This window comes from Larus michahellis, chromosome 1 (genome assembly GCF_964199755.1).
Source record: "Larus michahellis chromosome 1, bLarMic1.1, whole genome shotgun sequence".
NCBI classification, from domain to species: Eukaryota; Metazoa; Chordata; class Aves; order Charadriiformes; family Laridae; genus Larus; species Larus michahellis.
Window position 1 is genome coordinate 104,311,699 of NC_133896.1, and position 12,194 is coordinate 104,323,892.

At 38.3% G+C, this 12,194-nt stretch overlaps 1 long non-coding RNA gene across 2 annotated transcripts in view; it reads left to right on the forward strand.

Moving 5' to 3' along the window:
• The first annotated feature begins 728 nt into the window (after positions 1-728).
• LOC141737851 (uncharacterized) overlaps positions 729-12,194 on the forward strand; it is a 76,132-nt gene continuing 64,666 nt past the window's right edge. For both annotated transcript variants that reach the window (XR_012585249.1, XR_012585250.1), the window contains exon 1: positions 729-874. This is a non-coding gene — a long non-coding RNA (uncharacterized LOC141737851). The remainder of the gene's footprint in view (positions 875-12,194) is intronic.

Below are 12,194 nucleotides of genomic sequence, written 5' to 3' on the forward strand. Positions count from 1 at the left end.
AGCCTACAGGAAGGGAATAGCCTGCTCTGCGAATACACTACTAATCTCTGTTGAAATTAGAAAACTCTGGTCTAACCTTTACTGAGAATCACCTAGCCTTTTCATAATAACCATTATAGCTGGAGATGCCATATTTACCATTGCAGTATGACTGACAGTGACTTTTGGACACATTTTTCATGGTGGCCTACTTCATGCTGAGCATTGCGCACTGCCAGGACTACCTTCCCAGACCTCAAGTGCCCCTGTCCTGCAGTCCCAGGCTGCCTGTCATAAGTCCTTCAGAGCTAAGACTATCTTGTGCCTTTTAGAGGGTATTGCTGCAGGGTTTCTTAGTTTGAGAGGGATCTCTAGGCAAATAACTGAGCGGCTCAAGCAATTTTAGCAAAACATTTGGGTTTTTTTGCTGGTAAGAGGCAGATGACTTTTGAAAACTGGAAATGCCCACACAAATGTGAGATTCTTTGTGTGATGTGATCTCTTTCTTATGCGAGATATTTTTCAAAGCTGTTTCTGATCAAAATGAGAGAGAAGCCAGTTTGCTTTTCAATGATGATCCACAAGGTGACTATGAGTACCCACCTAAATGTAGGAGAGGTGGGACTGAGCTACACCTGCCCTGCCCCAGCTGCAGGAGGGCCACTGAACTCAGGTTTTCTACATCTCACCTGAGTGACTTAACATGTGTCCCATGGAGAACTGGCCCAGCAGGAGTTATTCCAGTTCCTGGGCAAGTTGGTTCCAGAGGCGCTACCCCAAATGCTCTGAAGGAAGGTGATTTGAAGCAGGAGAATGTTCTTACCTTTCCCTTTTGGGGATTTTTGGTAGCAACAAAGTAACTGGATGTCTCAAGTTCATCAGGAGTCTTCAAAAGGTACCTAACTTGTCTCGGTGTGATAGTGTAAAATAAGTAAATTCTGAAATGTCAAAAATATTCTTAGGGCAAGAAAAATTATCTCTATGTAGTAACTTCATCTCTTCAGGCTCTTCTGCATTTTTCCCTTCTATCTAATTATAAATACACATGTATATATATATGCAAACTTTTATAAAAGGAGGAGGATGGACTGAGAATTATCTGTAAAGTATGTTTTATCTTTTTCTCTTGGAATAGTCATCAACTGAGACTATGCAAATAGCATAGGAAAATGGAGCAAGTTTCCAAGGTGATTAAGATGGTCTTAAAAGTAATACCAGGTAGATCTGCCCTGAGAACAGGTTTTTTTCTTGAATATAGTTGGGTGTGGTTTTTTGTTTTGTTTTTATTTTTTGGGGTGTGGGGGGTGTTGTTTGTTGGTTTGGTTTTCATTTGGTTTTTTTGGTAGATTTTTGTCGTAAATGGATGACAGAGGACCCTGTAATGTATTTCAGGAGTATAATGCAATTGTATTAACCAGCTAAGATTTGATGTTCTATTCTAAACAACCGCCTCTTCAACCTACTTTTTTATGGTGATATAGCTATCCTATTTTCAGTAAGAGGGGGGAAAAAAAATGCATTGTGTATTTACAAGATGTGACACCACACAACTTTTCAAAATTCTCTGGTGGTATGTCCTAGTTGCTCTCTTTAAAGCGTGCTACAGTATGCTTGCAGCCGTTACACTGCAACTATGCCACTTGCATACAAAACTCTGGGCTTGCACAAAAAAAGGTAAGGGTTAATAATATGCTCTGTTGTGCATAATGTGCACGTATAGAATGAGGGTGTTCTATTGCTTGTTTTGATATTAATGCCTTCCTTGCTGTGGATAGTGCTCAGTCAGCAGCTCATTAGTACTAAAACATCTTTACTGTTCAAGCAGTTTCTCTGTCTCTTCTTTCTCCGATGTTAATACTATTCATCTCAGAAGACAAATGTTCTGGATCTATTATATTTTTGGTGGGGTTTGTTAATCTAGGATCCCAATGCTTCTTAAACATGAATGAATTTATATTCGTGTAATTCATTTTTCCTATATAGACAGAAAAAAATGAGTGAAATAACAGGTAAATTAAAATTACTATATCAAAATCTGTGGCTGAGGAGAAAGGGCAGTGCTGGATAAACAACCTTTTGGGATTGTTTACGTATACAAATACCTCATTAGTAACTTTAGCTGTAATAGTTACACTGGATTAGACAACAATAAAGCAAAAAGTACTGTCCTCTTTGGGTAGATCTAGTTATGTGGTATCAAGATACTTATACAGTATAGTCTGCTCCCATATGTTCACCACAAAAGGCAGTGCTTGTAAAAGAACAATCACGATGAATATCTCTATATCTGCCTTCAGATAATTATTCTACGTTTAATGCAAATTTTATATTAACACAGTCGCTTCTGATGTGATTTCCAGTGTTAAATCTTCACCTCTAACCACTGACGTCTTCCCTATGGGCTAGATATTCCGTTTAAACTTGCATGTATTCAGCTGGATAACTTCTGCTATTTGATCGCTTTCTAATCCGTATGCTTTTTTCTGTCTAATCTTTGTGTTTTGCCATAAGGCAAAATGCTGTCATAGATCATTTTATATGTCCCTCGTGTTTACATGACTTTCCAAAATAAAATCTTGAACTTTTCTCAGTCAAGTTATTTAGTGTTCATCCATTTAGGTAGAACATATATGATACTGTGGCAATTGATGATGTTTGGCATCATTTGTATAAATTCTAGTAATAACTGTTGTTGGCATATTATTGATTGTGCTTACTGAAAATCATGTTTTGTTGATGGGAAGTGATTTGTCTCTCCAAACTATGTCTGTGCTCCTGTTGATTGGTGTAAGCATAGCATGTTTAGGACAGCGATGCTTGGGAAATACAAGTTTTTGATGAAAATGGAAAGTGATGGATTTATTCTACTTAGTCAAGCAGTCTGTGTAACTGCACTAAATTTATATGGTGTGTTTCCCTAAATGGCTAGATTAAAGCTAGCTCAGAAATGTTTGTATTGTAACAGCTAGCTAGTTGGCTCTGTGTGTGTGCGTGCGGAGAGGAGCAGCCACAGAGGAATAACCCCTGCAGTCCAGAGAGTCTGAGGGGGAATGTGGGTGTTCCTTAAATTAGAATAATATCATGCTTTCAGGATAAAATATGTTCAGCTCTGATGCCTCTTGTTCCCCCCTTGTGTTAGAGAGTGCTGGGACAACTCTCCATGGCACTGCTCTGAACTGCCTTTGGGTTTTAATAATAATAATAATCTCATCTCCTTTGTTCAGACTATTTTTACCTATGTATTTCACAGTGCAATCCCATAAATACTGTGTCAGTGTGAGAGGGGTTGGATTCACAGAATGCATGTGGAAGTGAACAGCCTGGCTTGGGAAGCACATGCAGCCAAGAAGGTAAAAACTTCATGGGAGGTCTGGGCAAATGCTCTGTGTTCCCACTTTATACCCTAAAATAGATCCTTTGTAAACCTGTGGATGTTGCCAAGCCTGAGGCATATAGTATTTTGGAAGTGAAGATGTTTAAAACAAGTACTTCATCTAAGCCTAAGCAGTGCTTGGCCTGCTTCAGTGATTCTTTGGTTGGCTTTTGGTGTCTGGTTTGGTGCAGACGGGTGTGACAGCTGCTCACCCAATAACTTCCTCAAAGAGGACCAGAAGTTTGTACTATCCCACCTTCTCCTTTTTGTGAGAATTTGCCAGGATACAAAGCAGAGTCCAAAGCCTGCAGCAGCAGGATTTTGGGGTTTGTGCTTTAACCTTATTGCTCCAAAGGCAGGGTAAAAGGCCCAGTAAGGTGCATCTTCCCTAAGACCAGGTATACAGTGAATCCTGATTCCCTCCTCTTTTAAGCTGCTTGTGCTACCTGCTATTAGGGCTTGCCCTTTTAAAGAACTTATTCCCTACTGCTTGCCAGTTTCACAGGAAGGTCATACCTTTCAAATTAGACTAGTGTAAAAGTCTTTGCAATGAGAAGTTTTATATTTCCCAGACCAAGTTCACACTTTCAGAGCAGAAACCTGTCTCTCCATTTGGGGCTATTCTTGTAAGTGAAAATATGCGATATTGAATCCCCCGTCATATTACTTCTGCTTTTGCCTTGCTTGACAGTGATTTGGCATTTTTCTAGGCCAAAGAGGCAAAATATTTTTAATTACTTTGAGCATATTTACTCCCTCAGGTTTTGACTTTTCTGATGAGCTTTGAGGTTCCTGTCTGAATCTTTAAGTTTTATACCTAACTGTATGGATATTTGGGGATATTCGCTGGATTAATTTTACTCTAGCATAGCTATGTGGAATAACTTCACAAATCTAGGCTTCTGTGCTTAACAGTATATGTCATTGTCAGAACTGCTTTGTACCGGTATCTGTTTTCAGTTTCACACTGAGGTAAGCATCTTTGGTGGAAAACACTTTATGTAGATGGATGGTGAGCTACAAGCAAATTAGGAGTTGATATCTGCTAGCTTCTTGAGAGTAAAATATGTTAGTGTAAAAAATATTCTGAAGTTGTTCTTTCTGAAAGAACTTATGACTAGCACTTTTTAAAGTTCTTTTTAGCTTGTGTATAATAGAGTAAGCCTTAATACATCACTGCTCTCTCTCTTCTCCTTTGCAAATACCTTTTTTATTGTTAGCAGTCTCTTCAGTTGCTGCACAATCCCCTTTGGATTGTGTTTAGCAGTATTAAAAATCACAGCAGCATACCCTCTTGACTTTGCTGATGTTAAAAAAGAAAATGTTTCAATTAGCTTTTTTTTTTTTCCTATTTATTTCTGTGAGTATTCTGCTTTAAGCATACCTCATACAGTTTCTGCCTGGATCCTGCCAAGGACGAAAGTAGGTATTTCAGAAGTCAGCTGTCAACTGGTTGGTTACAAAGGTAGTGAGGTCTGAAGCAAGCTCCAGTAAACAGGTGAAGAAGGAAATGGTCTCTTGGCGATGTGTAAAACAATACCGAGGAATGCACTTTCCCCAAAGCAGATTTTGCAGGGGCGCTGTGGTCAGGTGTCAAAAATGTTTACTGAATTACCGTTTTATTCTCTCATGAGAAGAGAACCTCTCCACATCTTAATTCTCTCTCTTCCTTATTCTTCTGATACAATTTCCCTAATGTGACATACTTGTTTATTGCAATAGTACTGATGAAAACCAGTCACGAGTCGGGTCACAGAGGCACTAGGATTGTACAGATACAGCATAAAATGTCCCAAAGGATTTATTCATTAAGCAAGCCTTTTTATCTTTCTCATCTTCTCTCTTAGCTTTTGGGGCTGTTATCTGACATTTTGTCAAACATGCAGTTCTCTGAAGTTGTTTCCAGTCAGTTCTCTTTGAAATATTTATATTATAGTTTTATCTGAAAACTCTATATGTAGAACAATTGAGCGTTAATATATACGTAACAGGATAAAATCTCAGTACAGTTTTAATAAGATAAGTCTTCACTCAGAACGCAGATTGAAACGGGGTCATGAATTGGAACAGCACTAATCCATTTGTAAAATGAAAATGAGAAATGGTCTGTTTGTGACATTCTCATAATACAAGTGAAGATTGTTATCCCGCTCAGCTCGTGTTGATGGGGACGGGGGAAGGATGTGTAATCTAGCAGCTGAATAAGTATGACCTTGGTCTGTGAAAAGGCACTTTTGTTAACAAATTTGTAAGTACTCGCAGTTTCCATTTTCATGCTTTCTCATTGCTATTCCATCCCTCTAAATTGATCAATGCTTTGTGTCAGGCAGACTGTGGATCTGTCTGCAGTTTGCATCCCATCCCCTCAGGTGAATCCTGCAGAGGACTCTTTCTCCCAACACCCCTCCCAGGCCACGTGAAATTAGGCAGATAATCTGTCTGTTTCTCTGGACAGTATTATCAGCTGTCCTGGTGTTCTCGTAACTTAAGTGTTTGTTTGACGTTTTTAGGTTTTGGTGTTTGTTTGTTTGTTTTTTTCCATTATTAAACACTACTTGTGTCTCTTACTGGCACATGAAGGTTGATGCTCAGTTAATTGGGGGGCAGGGGGAAGCTGTTTAAAAATTAAATGACTATTGCAGCACTGCTGAAATAAACAGTATTATGTCTTGCAGCATGTGAAAGTCTGCCTCATCATTTAAAAAAAGGTAGTGAGTAATAATTATTTCAAAAAAATTCAGTATGTTTCCAATTATCAAAGGTGGTTGTCTTTTTTTAAAGAGGTTGTACTGCTCTGAACTGACTACTGTGATACAGAATAGAAACATTCATTTGAATATCGTTTAAATCGCTAAAACCGTTTCTGTCTGTATCTCATTCTTACTTTTAAAACATCTTCATTTTTGAATTAAATGCCGTCCACACGCACTAATTTACAGCAAAATATTTCTTATTTTTTAGCAATTATTAAGACAAAGGAGTGCATTTTTGACATTATTAAAGCATCATCAACCTACAAATTAGTTACCTTATCTGTTCTCTATCTGCATAATCCTCATGCCCCCGTCACCATGTTTACAAATCCAAATGAATATTATGCAGCCCAGATCTAATTAATTTTGGATTAGCCTTCCAGACACATGTAGTTCTGATCAAAACAATCTGTATTCTCTCTTTTCTGATTAGGATGAAGCCTGACCCCTGGAGTATTCTGTTTGTCAGGGGATGTGGTAGAACATGAATATCAACAAGCAGGTTAATCCTTAGGCTGTCACTTTCTCCTTTATATGCAGCATCCTGTATTTTGTTGCTAGAAACCTTGGGGATCTAGGTAACGTCAGAGAGCAAATCAGTATCCTGCAAGGCTCAGGTGAGATTGATATCTGACTAGACATGTAAGCAGTTCAGCATGATGTATAATGAAAATAATCCGCTGAAATGACTTTTCAAAAAGATCTGGCATTCTATTGTGCTCTTCTTGAAGTGAAAGAGCCAACTTGAAGATATATTTGAAAGGAAAGCTGAGCTGCTATAAATTTCAAAATATATAATGAGAAATTTAGATAATGGTGATTGGGTAATTTATTTGGTTTTATGCATCCTCTGACAAGGCAGCTATTTGGGACTTCTGTTCATTGTCCATGGCACAATCAAAAGACTAATATGGAAAAAAATAGCTTCCCCTCCTCCCCTGAAGTCAAGATGGGGTTTGGAACAGGATACTTTAATTCTCACAGTTAAAGCCCTCAATCAATTACTGTGTTTTGAAGTTCAATAATTTGTCTTTTGTTTTAAGATAACATCCCTACGAACTCTTTAAAAAAAAAAAAATTATTCATGGTAGACCTTCTCTTTAAACATGTTCTCTTAGAATTTAAAATAAAATTTAAGGACAGAATCCTGTAGTTTTCAGGGTGTGTGTTCATCCTGAAGCAATTCAGTGGTCTGGCTGCATGTGATATTCTGCATATAGACAGACAGATATCGCAAGAGTTTGGTGGACTGGAGCCTTTAGATGAAGCTTTTGCCTCGGCAAAGCACATGTGCAAGGCACTTTACACTGCTTAAACTTTAACTCACGTTGTGCTTCCTTACTAGAAATGCACAGATCTCCAGGCCTATATGAACTTTAGTAAGTAATACAGCTCAGTAAGAACAGCACTGGAGAGGAAACACTTGATGCTGGGGACCTCGTGCCAATCTTCACCTATTTCACGGGGGTACTTCAGGCTAGCTTTAGTCTGGTCCTGTGGCCTAAGTGTCCATTTGCAGTAGGATTGTATTAGATGTGGTACTGAAATGGACCCTCTGGTTAACTTGTTCTGAAATGGATCCTGTTTGCGTGCCCCAAGTCAGCTGCAAAATGTTAATCAAAATTTGGTAGGTGCAGAAGAGTGACAGATTTGGTTTAAAAGTGTACCCTTAAGTCAACGAAAATAGTAAGGCGGATAGATGCAGCCTATAAAACTAGCTGTTTACAAGACTAAATTTAACTCATCAGCTCTGTTGAGAGCAAAATAAATTAGAATGTTTTCTATTATTTTTTTTTTCTACAATACCTGAACTCCCCATAGAGGGTGCCTATTCTTATATATGGCATTATGTCCAATCACATGTAATGAAACATGAGCTAATAACAGAAAACTTCTGGAATTCTATTTTAAGCGCTAAGGTGGTATCTGTCCTCCAGGACTTGTTTCATACTATGTTAGCAATCTGAAGGTAAATATTGCCTTTGGCACCATGTTTGAATAAGGAGATTTTTTTTTTTTTTTTTTTTTGGGGGGGTGGGGAAGGAAGGATCCTCCTCTTCTTTGGCTGAGAAAGCCACTGGCTAAAGCCTTCAATTTTTCCTATCGGCAGGAATATTCCGCAATAGAATAAACTTCTACGGCAATAATAAATGTCTGGAGTTAAGTTCCCATTGCTGGATTGAGTACCTTGACTTCATTAATTTCTTGTGTGGTTTCCAGTCTGGTATTTACTCAAACAAGAGTACAGTGGCTTTCCTGTAATTAAGGCATTCCTTGTTCACAGCAATGAGAAAAAGATTTTGCCTCTTGTATGCAAACCTCTGTGACATCTGTTCACTTGAATTTATGACTTGGAATTTGAAGGCAACTGAGCTACTTGATGGCTTAAGGCCTGGGTTTGAGATACTCCAGCTGCCCACCGGCACAGCTTATGCTCTGAGGTTGTAGCAGATAGCCATGCTTGTCTTCGCTTATCCCATCATCTAGGCTTTCCTGGGAAGCTAAATAAAGTGTATCTGTTTTCCTTTCTAAGTGAGGGTGAAAGTTTAACAAATCTTCTGATAAAGGGAAGGCAGTTTACTTGTCTTCCTTGCAAAAAGTAACCTTTCTGTTTCGTGTTGAGATTAGATTTGTCTATCTACAATTTCTGTCATTGGTCTTGCTATATACCTCTTTGTGAGATTGAACCCCTGCGCCTTGCTGTTGTTCCTCTTCTGTGCGTTGGTAGCATCATATGCTGATTGAGTCACTTCTTTATCCTCCTCTGCAATAAACTGCATGGATTGAGTTCCTTGACCATTACATTATAAGGCTTATTTTCTAGGATCTCATTTTGATGTTCTTGTATACCCGTACTGTTCTTGACCTGTAGCTGTCAACGCTGTATGCAGTGCTTTTGTAAAAACCTGATCCTGTGTGTAGAGGCAAGATGGTGTCCTTTCTTCTCTGTGCTTTTCTAGATGTATAAAGGTTGCATTAGCCCTTATTGTCCAGTCTTTGTTTGACCAGTCCTTTAGAGTAGGCTCATTACTGTCCTGGTTGAACAAAGTGATTTTTTGGTGAACGGGGTTATTTTTTGACATGTTTATTTTACCAAAAAAACCCAACAAAACCAAAACAACCCCCAAACACTTCCCCCCTCCCCCCCAAAAAAAAAGCACCCCTCACACTCAATACAGATGTTTTAACATCGATAGCTCCTTACATCAAATGGAGGATTGCTTCATTGATTCTTTGACTTTGAATAAGTCGTCCCCCTGCTTCTCATTACCTCTGAGTGTCCCAGTTGTTATCCTTTCTGTGGCTGGTCACCAGAATTTGATGGCACTATTGCTTTGTGCTTTACAAAGCACTTGAGGTAAAGGAAGACAAATACTAACCAAGCAATATGGTAATGGTCAGAAATACATAAATATAAAATTACATAAATGAAAAAAAAAAAGTAACACCAACCGAGCATTATTAACCTGTAATGATTTTAACATTTCTTAGTGAAAAGTAATTTTCAATTATCTACTGTTGAAAACAGTAGAAACTAAATTCTCAGCAACTAGACAGGAAGTTTATAAGATAGAGAGAAATCAGTCAGGGTGAGTAATATTTCAAGGCTTCTCTTTTGTCTAAGTTTTGAAGGTGCCTAGGAAATCAATTGTATTTGAAAAGTGAAGATATCATGCATGTAAACATTCAGTAAATGTAATAATGACTTTACTGTTAGCATAAAGTCCCCTTCCAATATAGGTGGTCTGCAAATAACTTTCCTTGGAAGGCTGCTATTCCAAACAGAAACTCAATTACTTTTTTTTTCAGTAACGTTTGTAACTACAGGGTAGGATAGAATAGGTAGAGAATGGATATTTTTCTATTTGAATGCAGATTAAATCTTGTTGGGTTTTCTTTCCCATCTCCCATCAAACCAGATTCATTATCACTCAGCTATGCTCCCCCAGAGCACAGAGCTCATTCAGTTTAGCTTAGGGTCACCCAATGGGGCACAGCTACTGGCATGAGCTTCTTACCAGATCATGGAGACAGTCAGTGTCAGTGATTAAATGGCTTTTCCCCTTTTTATGCCCTGAGGTACCAAGCTTCTAGATCAGTGTCAGGTTTTATACTACTTTCTCATTACACAGAATTTACCATGACAAGGCAGCTTTATTTATGTATCATTGAAATGGCTATTGAACTGCCTTCTCTTTTGTGCTTCTCTTTAATAAGTTATTCTTCAAGGTTAGAGACTAACTGATTAAGCTGGTGTTACAGATAGCTTTGATTGGAGATACATCAGTACACGAGTCAAGTGAGACACTGCAGATCTTTCTCGCTATACTTCAGTCAAGCTCAGCTTTTGTTAAATACACAAAGGCACCTCGTAGCTGAGATGCTTTGCAATTCTGAAAAAATCATACACCTTTGCTACAAGTAAAGTTACAGTAGCTGCAGGCTGCAGTATGCTCTTGGTAAATATATGCAAATCTGCATCTATTTGTATGCTGCCAAAAATGATAAAGGAACAAAGATGCCTAAATACCTTGGGGGATAAATTTGGCTCTAAGGCCCAGCTGCTGCAAATACTTAAGCATGGGCTTAATTCTGTATGTGTGATCAGCATTACTGTGAGTTTAATATATGTGTTAACACACGTAGAAGTGAAAGAACGAGTAAATCTTGCTGAGAGAGAGGTTTATGCGTGAACCTTGATGCCAATTGGATAAACCTGGTAATGTACAAAACGTGACCCTCAAAATTTTTTGGTGATGAAGTTGGGTTTGGATTGTTTTCTCCCTTCAAGTGGAATCTGGAATCCGTCTTTGAATAGGAGAAACTGGAAGGTACAGGGGGAAATGAGGCTGCAAAAGCAGCCTAAAGATCAAAAGGTGCCAAAAATAAATCTTAACTGATCTCCATTGTGTTCATTTCTTATTTTACCTTGCTGTTGCCTGATGAGTTATCATTGGATGGAGCGGTTGAAAGTATTGTTTGGCACTGTAGTGGTCACGTGTATTGCCCCCCCCTCCCCCCCCCACCCTCCCAAGTGAAATGGCTGAAATACTTTTTATAACGAGCAATTTCTTATGATTCTTGATGAAAAGCAAGGTCTGCAGATATTTGAATTAGTGTGATTATACTTGGATTTTTCAGCATTCAGGCTATCTTTGTGGTCTTTAAGAACAACTTGCCAAGAGTCAGATCCATTGTGTTAAGAGACCATACGGTTACTTTACTGTGTGATTGTCAATTCCTTGCTAAAAAACCTATGAAATACATCTTTCACCCCACTAAACTGACAGTCTCAATACAGCTGTCTATTTGAAGCTTGACTTTAGGCAGCAAACTAATAAAAGCATGGAAGAAACTAATGAGAGGAATGAACATTAATTGTAAACTAGAAAATATGCACAAAGGACAGAACTGGAAGAAAAAAAACGGCAGAAATTGAAGCTATGACAACTCCTCTTTTAGTTTGAAAAAACAACCCATAGAAAAGATTAATTACACTGTTAAGTAGTGCAACTTCTAGTAGCTAAAAAACCCAGAGGGCTCAATTCATCTTTGTATTTTGTCTTTAGAAGTGAGTGTCAAATGATGATGCAAGATATGAAACACTGATGGATGGGATTGAGTCCTATGTCTGAATGATCATGATGCTGTAAATCTGTGCTGTTCTACTGACCTTGATGTAACATCAGTTTATGGCAGCTAGGAATTTGGACCCTTGTTGAAGTTATATAATCTTTCTCAAGAGAACAACCAGCACTACTTTGTGTAAGAGACTGAAGAAAAATCTGAAATCTAGACAGGGAGGGGAACAAAATCTCTTGTGCGCAGAACATAAAGGTAAACTAATATGTCATGACAGGAAGGAACATGTGCTACTTCATTCACAAAAGAAGAGTCACATTTCCGTTGTTTATTTTACATATGACACAATACATGTTTAATTAATATTTTGACTAAGGCTAATAGCAGAATTTACCCTAGTGGTTTGAATTTTTTACAGGAATGCACATAACTCCGGGTCAAATACCACTTGAGTCAGGGGAACCTTAAATGGTGATGATAGACATTGTCTAGCTTAATTGCTGAAT